Genomic DNA, 11,514 nt, shown 5'->3' with positions numbered 1-11,514 from the left:
GTGATCGACTACGTGGGAGTCCAGTGACAGCCATTACGCTAACTGCTGGTTCCCTCTGAGCCAATTTATACTCTCAGTGTATCACAATCCAGGTTGTGCCACATCCTAGCAAACCGCCGACCTCATTTGTCTTTTTCATTTTAGCCATTTTAGTTGGTATGTGTTGATATTTCATTGTAGAATTAGTTTGCATTTCCCTGGTGAATAAGGAAATTAAGCATCTTTTCATGTGCTTATTAGTCATTTGGAAATCCTTTTTTTAAAAAAAATTATTTTATTTAACTTTATTTATTTATGTTTAATTTAACCAGAGAGGGACAGAGTGAAAGAGAGAGAAAGTGAGAAAGCGAGCTGCAGGACTCGAACTGTGGCCGGCATGTGGGAGTCCAGCACCCTTTACCACCATGCCAACTGCCAGCCCCCTGGAAATTCTTTTTTAATTAAGTGCCTATTCAGAATTTTTACCCATTTTTGGATTGCGTCATATGTCTTGTTCTTATTCATTTGTAGGGATTCTTTGAATATTCTAGTTATGAGTCCTCTGTCAGGTATATGTTTTATCAATATCTTCGTTTTACCTTTTCTGTAATGGTGTCTTTTCATGGATAAAGTTCATTATTTTTATGTTATCTAGTTTGTATTTTTTTCCTCCTCTTCATTGTTATTGCTTTTGTGTCTAATTTAACAAGGTTTTCTCTATCCTAAGATAATAAAGATATTGTACTGTGCTTTTTCTGAGAACATTACTGTTTTTCCTTTAGATCTACACTCTATCTAGAATTGATCCTAGTTAGGATGCAAATTGGGAGTCAAGAATCTTTTTTTAAATGATATCTAATTGGCCCAGCCTCTTGTCGAGAGAGCATCCTTTCCCCCATTGCAAGTAGCGTCCCATTTGTCATAAACTGAGTGATGTATGTATAGGTTTATTTCTGGGTTCTTTTCTGATTTTTTTTTTTTTTTAAGAGAGAGAGATTTTTGCTATAAGGTACATGCACTCACTGGAGAAACAGAAAGCAAGAAATCACCCCCCAGGAGGAATGACCATGCTGCAATCCCTTCTCCTCCAGTCACCTCTCAGGATTTGGGGCACACACACACATGCACCTGGGCTGTTTTAAGTCACCCGGTCCAGGACTCCAACCATGGTTGAAAGTCCTGACACCTAGTAGTGTTAGACAGAAGTACCACTAAGTCCTCCAGCTATTCTTGGCCTTGACTTTGTGCATTTCTATGAGCATTTTAAGATCAGCTTATGGAATTTTTACTTATTTTTTTTAATTGTCAGAGGGTACATGCCCTCATCACAAAGAGAAGAAAGCACCCTACCGTGGTGCATAGTCACACTGCAGTCTGTTTTTCTTCATTGATCTATTCTGTCAGGGTTTTGAGCACACGTACTCACTCACTTGGTGTGTTTTTCAAGCCACCAGGCTGAGGACCAAACTGCTGTCAGCCGTGTGAGATCTGACTCCCGATGCACAGAACTTTGCTATGCTGGAGATCCAGCCTAGTGTGTGGATTTTTTATGGGGGAGGGGAAGAAGGAAAAAAAAAATCCTACTGAGAATTTTTTTTAGAATTATTTTATGTAACTTCATTCATTTATCTATCTATGTATTTATTTTTGATTTGACCAGAGAGGGACAGCAAGAGAAAGAAAGAGAAAGTGAGAAAGCAAGCCGCCAGGTCCAGGACTCAAACCTTGGTCAGCCATGTGGGAATCCAGCACCCTTAACCACCATGCCACCTGTCAGCCCTCCTGCTGAGATTTTTTTGGGGATTATACTGAATCTACAGATTTGGAAGAGACCCAAAGTTTTACTTCAGCTAGTGTTAACATACTTACTAAGGGAGGATACAAAGGGAGAAAAGACTCAGCACATCACGGATAGCACTTCAAGGGCTTGTTCACAGTATATGTTAGCTCTCCCCAGCTCTTCGTCTTCTGAATCGGCAGGTTCAGAAAGGAGCTTGGGCATGTCTATTGTGAAAAGACTGCCCGATGAAATTACAGCTTGTTGCCATCATCACTGTTCTCCACCCACTTGATTTGAGAAACCTCTGACCTAGACTGCAGTATAACAGAAATAATTCAGTAAAATCTGACAGATTGAGGCCAGCAGGTGGCATGGTGGCTACAGTACTAGACTCCCACTTGGCTGACTGGGGTTCCATTCTGGACCTGGCTGCTTGAAATCACCCCAAGCACTTGTACATGCATACCAGTCCAAAATCCCAGAGGATAATGCAGGAGAAGGGTTTGCAGCATGGCCATCCCCCAGGGGAAGGGTGTGAATTTTCACTTTCCTTCTCACTGTCTCTCTCTGACCAGCGTGCTATGGAAAAAGAAAAAAAAAAAAAGTCTGACTGATTCGATCCACATCAGGCCTGTCTTTGAGGTTGAGGTTGTATTAGTTTGTTAGAGCTGCCAAAAACTGGATATCTTAAAAGAATGCATTCTGGAGGCTAGAAGTCTGAAATCAAGAAGTAGGCAAAACAATCTCTCTATTACAACTCTAGAGATTTCTTCCTTGCTTTTGGTATTTGCTAGCAATTGGTATTGTTTGGTAATGCATTATTCCAATCACATGGCTGTCTTCCCTCTGCATGTTTGTATCCAAATTTCCTCTTTTTTAAAGGACACGAATTCATGGATTAGGGCAGATCCTAATGACCTTATTTAACTTGATTGCCAACCAGGACCAGCAGAAGGCACAGTGGTTACATCACTGGACTCCCACATAGTCAACCATGATTCAAGTCCTGGACCCAATAGCTTAAAACTCATGCTGGGTGTGTGTGCGAGCATGCCCAAAATCCCAAGAGAATGGAGGAGAAGGGATTGCGATGTGGCATCCCCCCAGGGGTGATTTCTCGCTTTCTATCTATCTGTCTCTCTGGTGAGCACACACGCTCTATAGCAAAAATCTCACCTCCTCCCACAAAAAAAAAAAAAGACCCTATTTCCAAATACCTCACATTCTGAGGTATTAAGGGTGGAGGTTGGGACTTCAACGTATCTTTTTGGGGAGACACAATTCAACCCATAACATAAGCCAGCTACAATGTCAAAATAACAATTGTCACTAGTTGGTGCGAAGAAGGCTATCTAGAAGTGTGCATAGTAATGAGAGGCATTGCTTCCCAAAGCCCATCTGGGCAGAAGAGCAGCCACTCTCCGACCCCAGCTGTTACCAAGTTCCTGACTTTGTTCATTTCCCCTTGTTGGACACTGATAGCCAAAGGGTGGTTTAGTTCTGTTCTGACAAACCCCGAAACTGCCAAGTGGAAGTTACCCGAAACAAAAATTGGTTTCAGCATTTGGCTGAACTTCTCAGTCTCTGGCTGAAGAGAGTTGAAAGGAAAAGTGCCTCTGGTAAGCTAGCCCTAGCCACGCTCTTCTCCAAGCTCTTCCTGAGCCATCAGGCAGGACAGTGGTGGGCAGTGTGACAGCATCTCAAACCCAGGCAAGTATTTCCTCAAAGCTGTCCCATTAAGACGCTGCCATTCTTCTCAGTCCTGGTGGTTGTCAGACAGGGACTGCAGGTGGACAGCTGAAAGCATGATGACCTTTGCCGAGCCTCCTCTAGCCAGAGCTAGAGTATGTGGTTACCTCGGCAAGAGGAAAGGGAGGATGTGCAGTGGAGGGGTGTGGTGAGCCAGCCTGTGTTGCACTTACGCGGTTTCCATGGGGCAAGAACTTACAGATAGGAGGAGGAACTGTATCAGATTTTTAGCTCCCTGTCCCCACAGTGTGGGGGTGGAGTGATTTACATTTGGTGGAAGTTCCACTTTGGTCTTAACTTCTCTACCCTATACAAGTCAAGTTCTTTTCCTGCTTATGATTTTAGTAATACCAGATCTAATTACTCCCCAAATTGGCACTTCTCTGATAATGATTTCATGCAATGGCTCTCTATTATACTTTTGCCTGAAATTTTGTAGAACCAAAACACCATGCTCTTGTGAAAATGATTTCAGGATGATGGGTGTTAATTACCTGCGTGCTTTTTTTTTTTGACTAATTTAGCTATAGAAGATCTCAGAAATAAAGGCTTGGGCTTTTTGTTTCATTTCGAACCTAGGCTTAAAGACAGAGTGATATGAAGATACTATTTTCTTTTCTTTTCTTTTTTTTCTTTTTTGGAGAGGTTTTTGCTATAGGGCGCATGCACTTGCCAGAAAGACAGAGAGAGACAGAGATAGATAGAAAGCAAGAAATCACCCCCCAGGGGGGATGGCCACGCCACAATCCCTTTTCCTCCATTCTCCTCTCGGGATCTTGGACACGCACACACACGCACCCGGCCTGAGTTTTAAGCCACCGGGTGCAGGACGCAAACCGCGGTCTACTACATGGGAGTCCAGCGACATAGCCATTACGCTAACTGCTGGTCCCAAGATACCATTTTCTTTACAACACCAGTTCCCAAATTTTGCTGTACATTAGAATGCGGGAATTGGGAAGCCAGCTATGTAGCCTAGAGGTTAAGGGAGCAGGATCTCACTTGGCTGACAGCAGTTCAAGTCCCAATCCCAGCAGCCTCAAAAACACACCAGGCACATGTGTGTGCATACCCAAAATCCTAGCAGATGGAGAAATGGAGAAAAGATTATGGCATGCCCATGCTCACAGGGGTGCTTTCTCTCTCTCTCCCTGGTTATTACGCATGCCCCCTAGCAATTAAAAAAAAAAAAAAAAGTAAGGGCTGCAACTTAAAATCTTTAGTGCCCAGATCTCATTAAGTTACATTAAGTCAGCATATCTGTGGTTGGGAGCCAGTTGTCAGTATTTCTTTAAGGATTTAGGTGCTTTCATTGTACAGTGAAACACTCTTGCTCCATAGATTTCATAACATTTTTGCAGAACACTACCCCAACTTGATTTATGGATCTTGAAGATTTATACTTAGAATGTTATAAAGTATTCCTGGGCACTGTGGATTCATTTTGGAAGTGTCTTTTTTTTTTTTTTTTTTTTTTTGGAGAGGTTTTCGCTATAGGGCACGTGCACTCTCCAGACAGACAGAGAGAGACATAGAGACAGAAAGCAAAAAATCACCCCCCAGGGGGGATGGTCACGCCGCAATCCCTTCTCCATTCTCCTCTCAGTCTTGGGCACACACACACGGCGTGAGTTCTAAGCCACTGGGTCCGGGATGCAAACCGCGGTTGACTACGTGGGAATCCAGCGACATAGCCATTACGCTAACTGCTGGTTCCCCTGGAAGTGTCCCTTTCTAAATAAATAATAAGCAGAGTCAGTAGGTGGCATAGTGGTTAAGGTGCTCGATTCCCACATTACCAACTGCAGTTAGAGTCCTGGACCTGGCAGCTCGAAAGTCATGACAGGTGCACGTCTGTGCGTGCCCAAAATCCCAGGAGGAGAAGGGATTGTGGTGTGGCCATTCCCTCTGGAGGGTGGTTTCTCACTTTCTCATTGTCTCTCTCTGGTGAGCACATGCACCTTAATGACTAAAATCTTAAAAAAAAAAAAAAAAAAAAAAAAGGAAGAAGAAAGAAAAGAAATAATAACTACTTTTCTGCCTTTAGAGTTTTGTTTGTTTGTCTTTAATTTGCTGTAGGACAGTAGATAGAGAGAAGGAAAGTGAAAAAGCACACACACATACCCCAGCAGGGTGGCCATGCTACAATCCCTCCTTCTCTATTTTCCTCTTGGGATGTTGAGGCATGTACACACGCATGCGCAGTGTGTTTTCCAAACCCTTGGGTCTGGGATTCAAACCACGCAGTCAAGCATGTGAGATCCAGGTGCCTCAGCCACCACACCACCAACTGGCTCACTGCCTTTAGGTTTTTAGTTTTGGAAGACTCACACATTATTTGATCCTGCCCTGCCATCAGATCCATGGCTTAAGAATGAATATCCGGGTTGACAGGATAGGTAGGATGAAAGCCTGGAGTTGTCGCTGTTAATTTGATACTAAGAGACTCTCTACCTACATGAGGTTTGGTAGGAGTAAGAATTTATAGCATGCAGATGGAGACCAGTCAGTGGCTTGGTGGTCACGGCAGCTTGAGCCCACGTGGCCAACTGCAGTTCAAGTCCCAGCTTGAAGAACACACCAGGTGCATATGTGTGCATGCCCAAAATCCCAAGAGGAGGATGGAGAAGAAGGGATTCTGGTGTGGCCATCCCCCCAGGGAGGTGCTTTCTCTTTCTTGCAAAAAATTATAGCATGGCAAAGCATTCTCCTTAATAATTTTCTTTGCAATAGACAAATTCAGAATTAGAGTTCTTCCTGAAATATGGCTTTTTTTTTTTTTTTTTAACGAATCCTGGTATCATCCCGTGCTGATATCTGGCAAATCCTTAAAAATAAGGTTGGGACCAGCAGTTAGCGTAATGGCTATGTCGCTGGACTCCCATGTAGTCAACCATGGTTCGCGTCCCGGACCTGGTGGCTTAAACTCACGCTGGGCGCATGTGTGTGCATGTCCAAGATCCCGAGAGGAGAATGGAGGAGAAGGGATTGCAGCATGGCCATCCCCCCTGGTGGGTGATTTCTCGTTTTCTATCTCTCTGTCTCTCTCTCTGTGTCTGGCGAGCGCACGCGCCCTATAGCAAAAACCTCTAAAAAATAAAAATTAAAAAAAATAATAAAATAAGTATGGTTTTCAGGGCCAGCAGGTGGTGTGGTGGTTAGAGGTGCTGGATTCCCACATGGTCAACCACAGGTTTGAGTCTCAGACCTGGCGGCTTGCTTTCTCGTTTTCCCTTTTTCTCTCTCCCTCTGATCAAATTAGAAATAATAATAACAAATAGAATTAAATAAATAGATTTTTTAAAAAGCATGATTTTCAGATAACAATTGTTTATCCAATTTAAGAGGAAAAATAGCTAGTTTATGAACCACATATGGTCCTAACTTTCCCTAGTCTCTTCCATTTCTGAAGGCTACTCTCTCGTGAATGTCTGATTACATTCACCCTTTTCCTGTATCTCTGGTTTGAACTTTTGTTCTGGAAAAAACAGTGCTCAGAAACTTGCATAGTCTTTAATCATATGTCAAGGTTAAATATTAGACAGTAATATACTGGAGATCCGCTGTGGGAAGTAAACAGTCCTTTCATCCCCAAACTGGGGCTTCTGCAGACAGAGCATCCGGTGTTCTAAACCAGCCTTCCTGTGCAGGCCTCCTCTTGAAACTTGCACTCCTCCTGCATGCTGAGCCAGTTTTCTGGAACAGCTGGAGCCCAACATGCAGCTGTGCCTACAGGATTCTAGAAACTGTGACTTACTTATGAGGGAACTTCAAAAAGTTTGTGGAGGTTTCAGGTAGTGGGGAAGTGGTATTGCAACTGGATTCACATGGCAAAGGTCCTGGGTTCATGTCCTGGGACCTCCTTCGGTGTGTCAACTGACACTGGAGGTGGATGGTGGCAAGAAGGTCCTTTTGAGGGTGCCTGCATTTCTCTCTCTCTCTCTCTCTCTCTCTCTCATGAAATAAACAACAACAACAAAAATTATTTTTTAAAAAAGTTTGTGGACAAATGGAATTAAAGTATGGGTTAATTTTGGTGCAAAAAATTTTGAAATTTTTATATATGTATTTCATTATATGCATTTTCCACAACTTTTTGAAGACTTCACTCATGCTTTTGTTCAATTTCTTCCTGTTTTCTACCTCTAAAGAGTACTAGAGGGCCAGTAGGTAGCATGAAGTTTAAGACACTGGATTCCACATGGCCAGTTTCGCAGTTTGAGTCCCAGACCCAGTGGCGTGAGAATCATGCCAGATGTATGTATGTATGTGCCAAAATCCATAGAAGAGAATCGAAGAGAACAGATTATGGCATGGCCATCCCTCCAAAGGGTGGTACTGCAACTGGACCCACATGGGAAAGGTCCTGGGTTCATGTCCTGGGAACGCACCACACACACACACACACACACACACACACACACACACACACACTAGATGTGCTGGCCACTGAGGTGTTTGTTGTAGCTGCGTTCTCCTTGCCCCTACTCCTCATATCAGTAGACGGACATCATGTCTTTCTCCTTTAGGAAGAAATTGGAGCTACTAGATACTGTTAACAAGCTTTGGATCATTTATTAGTGGCTAAAAATACCCCTGGCCATAAGAAGTTTGAGGAGAGTAAAAGGACCTAGTAGGAAAACAGAAGAGCACAACTGAAGAAATATTCAGCAATTTTAGCACCAGTGTGTCAACCCTTAATGTTTATTGTTAGCCACACCCACTAGGACCCTGAGCTTAGCTTTGTATTTCTCTGACCAAGCTAAGGTAATTCTGTTTTCAAGGGAACCTGTTTTAAGGTGACAGCCTTTGTAAAATGAGACTTCTCACATCAGGTGTGTGTGTTTGTGTTCCCAATTCCCCGAAGGAAAAATGGGGGAGAAGGGACTGTGGTGTGGCCATCTCCCATCTCCCCCAAGGGTGCTTACTCGCTTTCTCTCTCAATTTCCCTCTCTGCAGTGGGCACATGTATCCTATAGCAAGTTTTTTTGAATGAATGAATGCAGGGCCACCTTAATGGTGATTAAGGCAGCTGGATCTCACATGGCCAGTTTGAATCCCCCAGCCACACAGTTTGAATCTCAGACCGGCTGCATGCAAAGCAGGCATACATTTGCATGTATGCCCAAAAATCCCAAGAGGAGAATGAAGGAGTAGGGACTGTGGCAAAGTCATCATCCCTGTGGGGTGCATTCCTACTCTTTCTCTGTCTCCAGAAAGCACATGCATCCTTAGCAATTTTTTTTTTGAGAGGTTTTTTGTTTTTGTTTTTGTTTTTTTGCTATAGGGTGCGTGCGCTCTCCAGAAAGACAGAGAGAGGCAGAGAGATAGAAAGCAAGAAATCACCCCCACACACACACACCGGGGGGGATGGCCACGCCACAATCCCTTCTTCTCCATTCTCTCCTTGGGATCTTGGGCACGCATGCACACAGGTCCAGCGTGAGTTTAAGCCACCAGATCCGGGACTTGAACTGCGGTCGGCTACATGGGAGTTCCGAGACATAGCCATTACGCTAACTGTTGGTCCTGCAAATTATTTTTTGTAAGGTGTTTTACTATAGGGCAATTGTACTCACCAGAGAGAGACAGAGAGAAAGAGAAGGAAATTGAGGAATCATTCCCCACAAAGTGGGGGTGGCCACACCACAAGCCCTTCTCCTCCAGTCTCTTCTCAGGATTTTAGACACCCAGTACACATACGCAGTGTATTTTTTAAGCTGCTGTATCCAGGACTTGAACCATACAGCTGGCTATGTGGGATCCAGAGCCTTAACCTCCACACCACCTACTGCTCCCCCCCACCCCCGCCCACCCATAGCAATTTTTTTTTTTTTTTTGGGTGGGGTTTTTGCTATAGGGGGTGTGCACTCACCAGAAAGAGAGAGACAGAGAGACAGGAAGTGAGAAATCACCCCCCAGGGGAGATGGCCACACCACAATCCCTTCTCCTCCATTCTCCTCTCAGGATCTTGGGCAGGAGTGCACACGTGCCCATCATAAGTTTAAGTCACCAGGTCCGGAACTCAAACCATGATCGAATACATGGGAGTACAGCAACATAGCCATTATGCCAACTGCTGGTCCCTCAGCTCCTCAAAACTTTTTAATTTGTGAGAGAGTACATGTACTTGCTAGATATAGAGAGGGAGAGGGAGAAAGCCCCCCACCCCGCAGAAGGGAATGGTCACAGCACAGTTCCTTCTCCCCCATTGCTCCCTCCACTTGGGATTTTGGCCACATACTCAGACTCAGCCTATTTTTCAAGCCATCAGAGCAAGTATTTGAACCATGTAGTCGGCCTTGTGGGATCCTGTTCCCTTAACCACCAGGCACTAACTAGCCCGTGCTTTGTTTCTTATATCTTCAAAAGGTACCTCGCACACAAGGGAGACACATCATGTGTTTCATAATAATAACTTTGCAGTTTGGGGCTTTTGAGTTCTGAACCCTCCTCAAGGCTTTTCCTCTTCTATCTTTTTGCTGTCCCTGCTTACCTTGACATTTCCATTTGCTTTTTGCTTCTCTACTCTACGTATCTTTCTCTTTGTCACCAGTATGCTGCTTTATTACTGCTTCTGTTTCTTTTTTGGTGAAGAGAGGTCAAACATGAATTCAGTAGCCTGCTTCTCAGCCAAAAGTAAGCCTACAGGTGTTGACGTCTTTCACTCTAGTCCACAGTACGTAAACTGTCTAGTGTTTTACACCAGGAAATGAGAACTCCTAAGAACCAAGCATATTCTCATCTCATGAGGCTGCCTACTTAAAGGTATGGGTTTTAGTTAGAGTCAGACTGTATCTCCCCAAGTCACCACCACATAAAAAAGAAATCAACAAAAAGCAACAGAAGATCCTATTGTACATGGCACTCAACATCCTTGCTTTCTGTATCATTAGGACTTGGGAAACCCCTTCCACGACTTCAGTAGCATTATACTGGAATCTGAATCCTAATCTGAGGGGCCAGATTCAGCATGAGCTAACAGTTAAGGTATAGGATGCTTCTCTTTTTATCTTTGTTCTTTTTCAATTTTTTAAATAATTGTTTAATTTAACTTTTATTATTAATTTTATAGTTTTACCTGAGAGAGACAGAGAAAGGGGGAAAGCAAGAAAGCAAGCCACTGGGTCCAGGGCTTGAACCGCAGTTCATTACATGGTCAGCAACTCAACTACCACATAACTTGCCAGCCACAAGATCTAGGATATTTCTTTTTTTTACCCCTTTTTTTGAGAGAACGATTTTTGCTATAGGACTTGTACACTCACAGAAGAGACACAGAGAGAGAAAAAGTGAGAAATCACCCCCTGGGGAGTTGGCTATGCTGCAACCCCTTCTCCTCCATTTCCTTCTTGGGATCTTGGGCAGGTACTCACACAAGCTGACCTGAAGTTTAAGCCACTGGGTCCAGGACTTGAACCACAGTCAACTATGTGGGAGTCCAGCAGTGTAACCATCCCAATCTAGGATACATTTTTTGGGGGGGTGGGGGGAGGCTTTTGCTCTAGGGTGCATGCTCTCACCAGAGAAACAGAAAGCGAGAAATCACACCCCAGGGGGATGGCCAGACTGTAATACCTTCTCCTCCATTCTTCTCTCAGGATCTTAGGCACACAAGCAAGAACACGCACCCAGCATGAGCTGAAGCTACCGGGTCCATGACTCAAACCGTGGCCAACTACATGGGAGTCCAACAACATAGCCATTAGGCCAACTACTGGTCCCCCAATCTATGATACTTCTAATGGTTCATCTAACAGGTGGAGGAAGAGAGGGAGATGAGTGCTTCTGGCAAAAACTATAATAAATTCTTTCTAGCAACAAGACATAAATAAAAGGCAAGAATATGAATTCACTCCAGCCTGAGTTGGACAAGTTCAGACATTTACTTCTAATTGTGAGCCCAATCAAATACAGTATTTATTGTGAAAGGGCCAGGAGGTGGCATGGCGGTAAACTCTGGACTCCCACGTGGCTGATCATGGTTCCAGTCCCAGACTTGGCG

The 11,514-nt window shown here is 43.9% G+C and overlaps 1 protein-coding gene across 2 annotated transcripts in view; it reads left to right on the top strand.

Annotated features, from left to right (window-relative positions):
- The window catches only part of ZNF609 (zinc finger protein 609), a 278,967-nt gene that overhangs the window by 221,558 nt on the left and 45,895 nt on the right, over nucleotides 1-11,514 (top strand). The gene's annotated exons all lie outside the window — the stretch shown is intronic.

Source organism: Tupaia chinensis, unplaced genomic scaffold, assembly GCF_000334495.1.
Source record: "Tupaia chinensis unplaced genomic scaffold, TupChi_1.0 Scaffold000063_1, whole genome shotgun sequence".
In the NCBI taxonomy this organism is placed as follows: Eukaryota; Metazoa; Chordata; class Mammalia; order Scandentia; family Tupaiidae; genus Tupaia; species Tupaia belangeri.
This window is presented reverse-complemented; position numbering and strand designations above follow the sequence as displayed.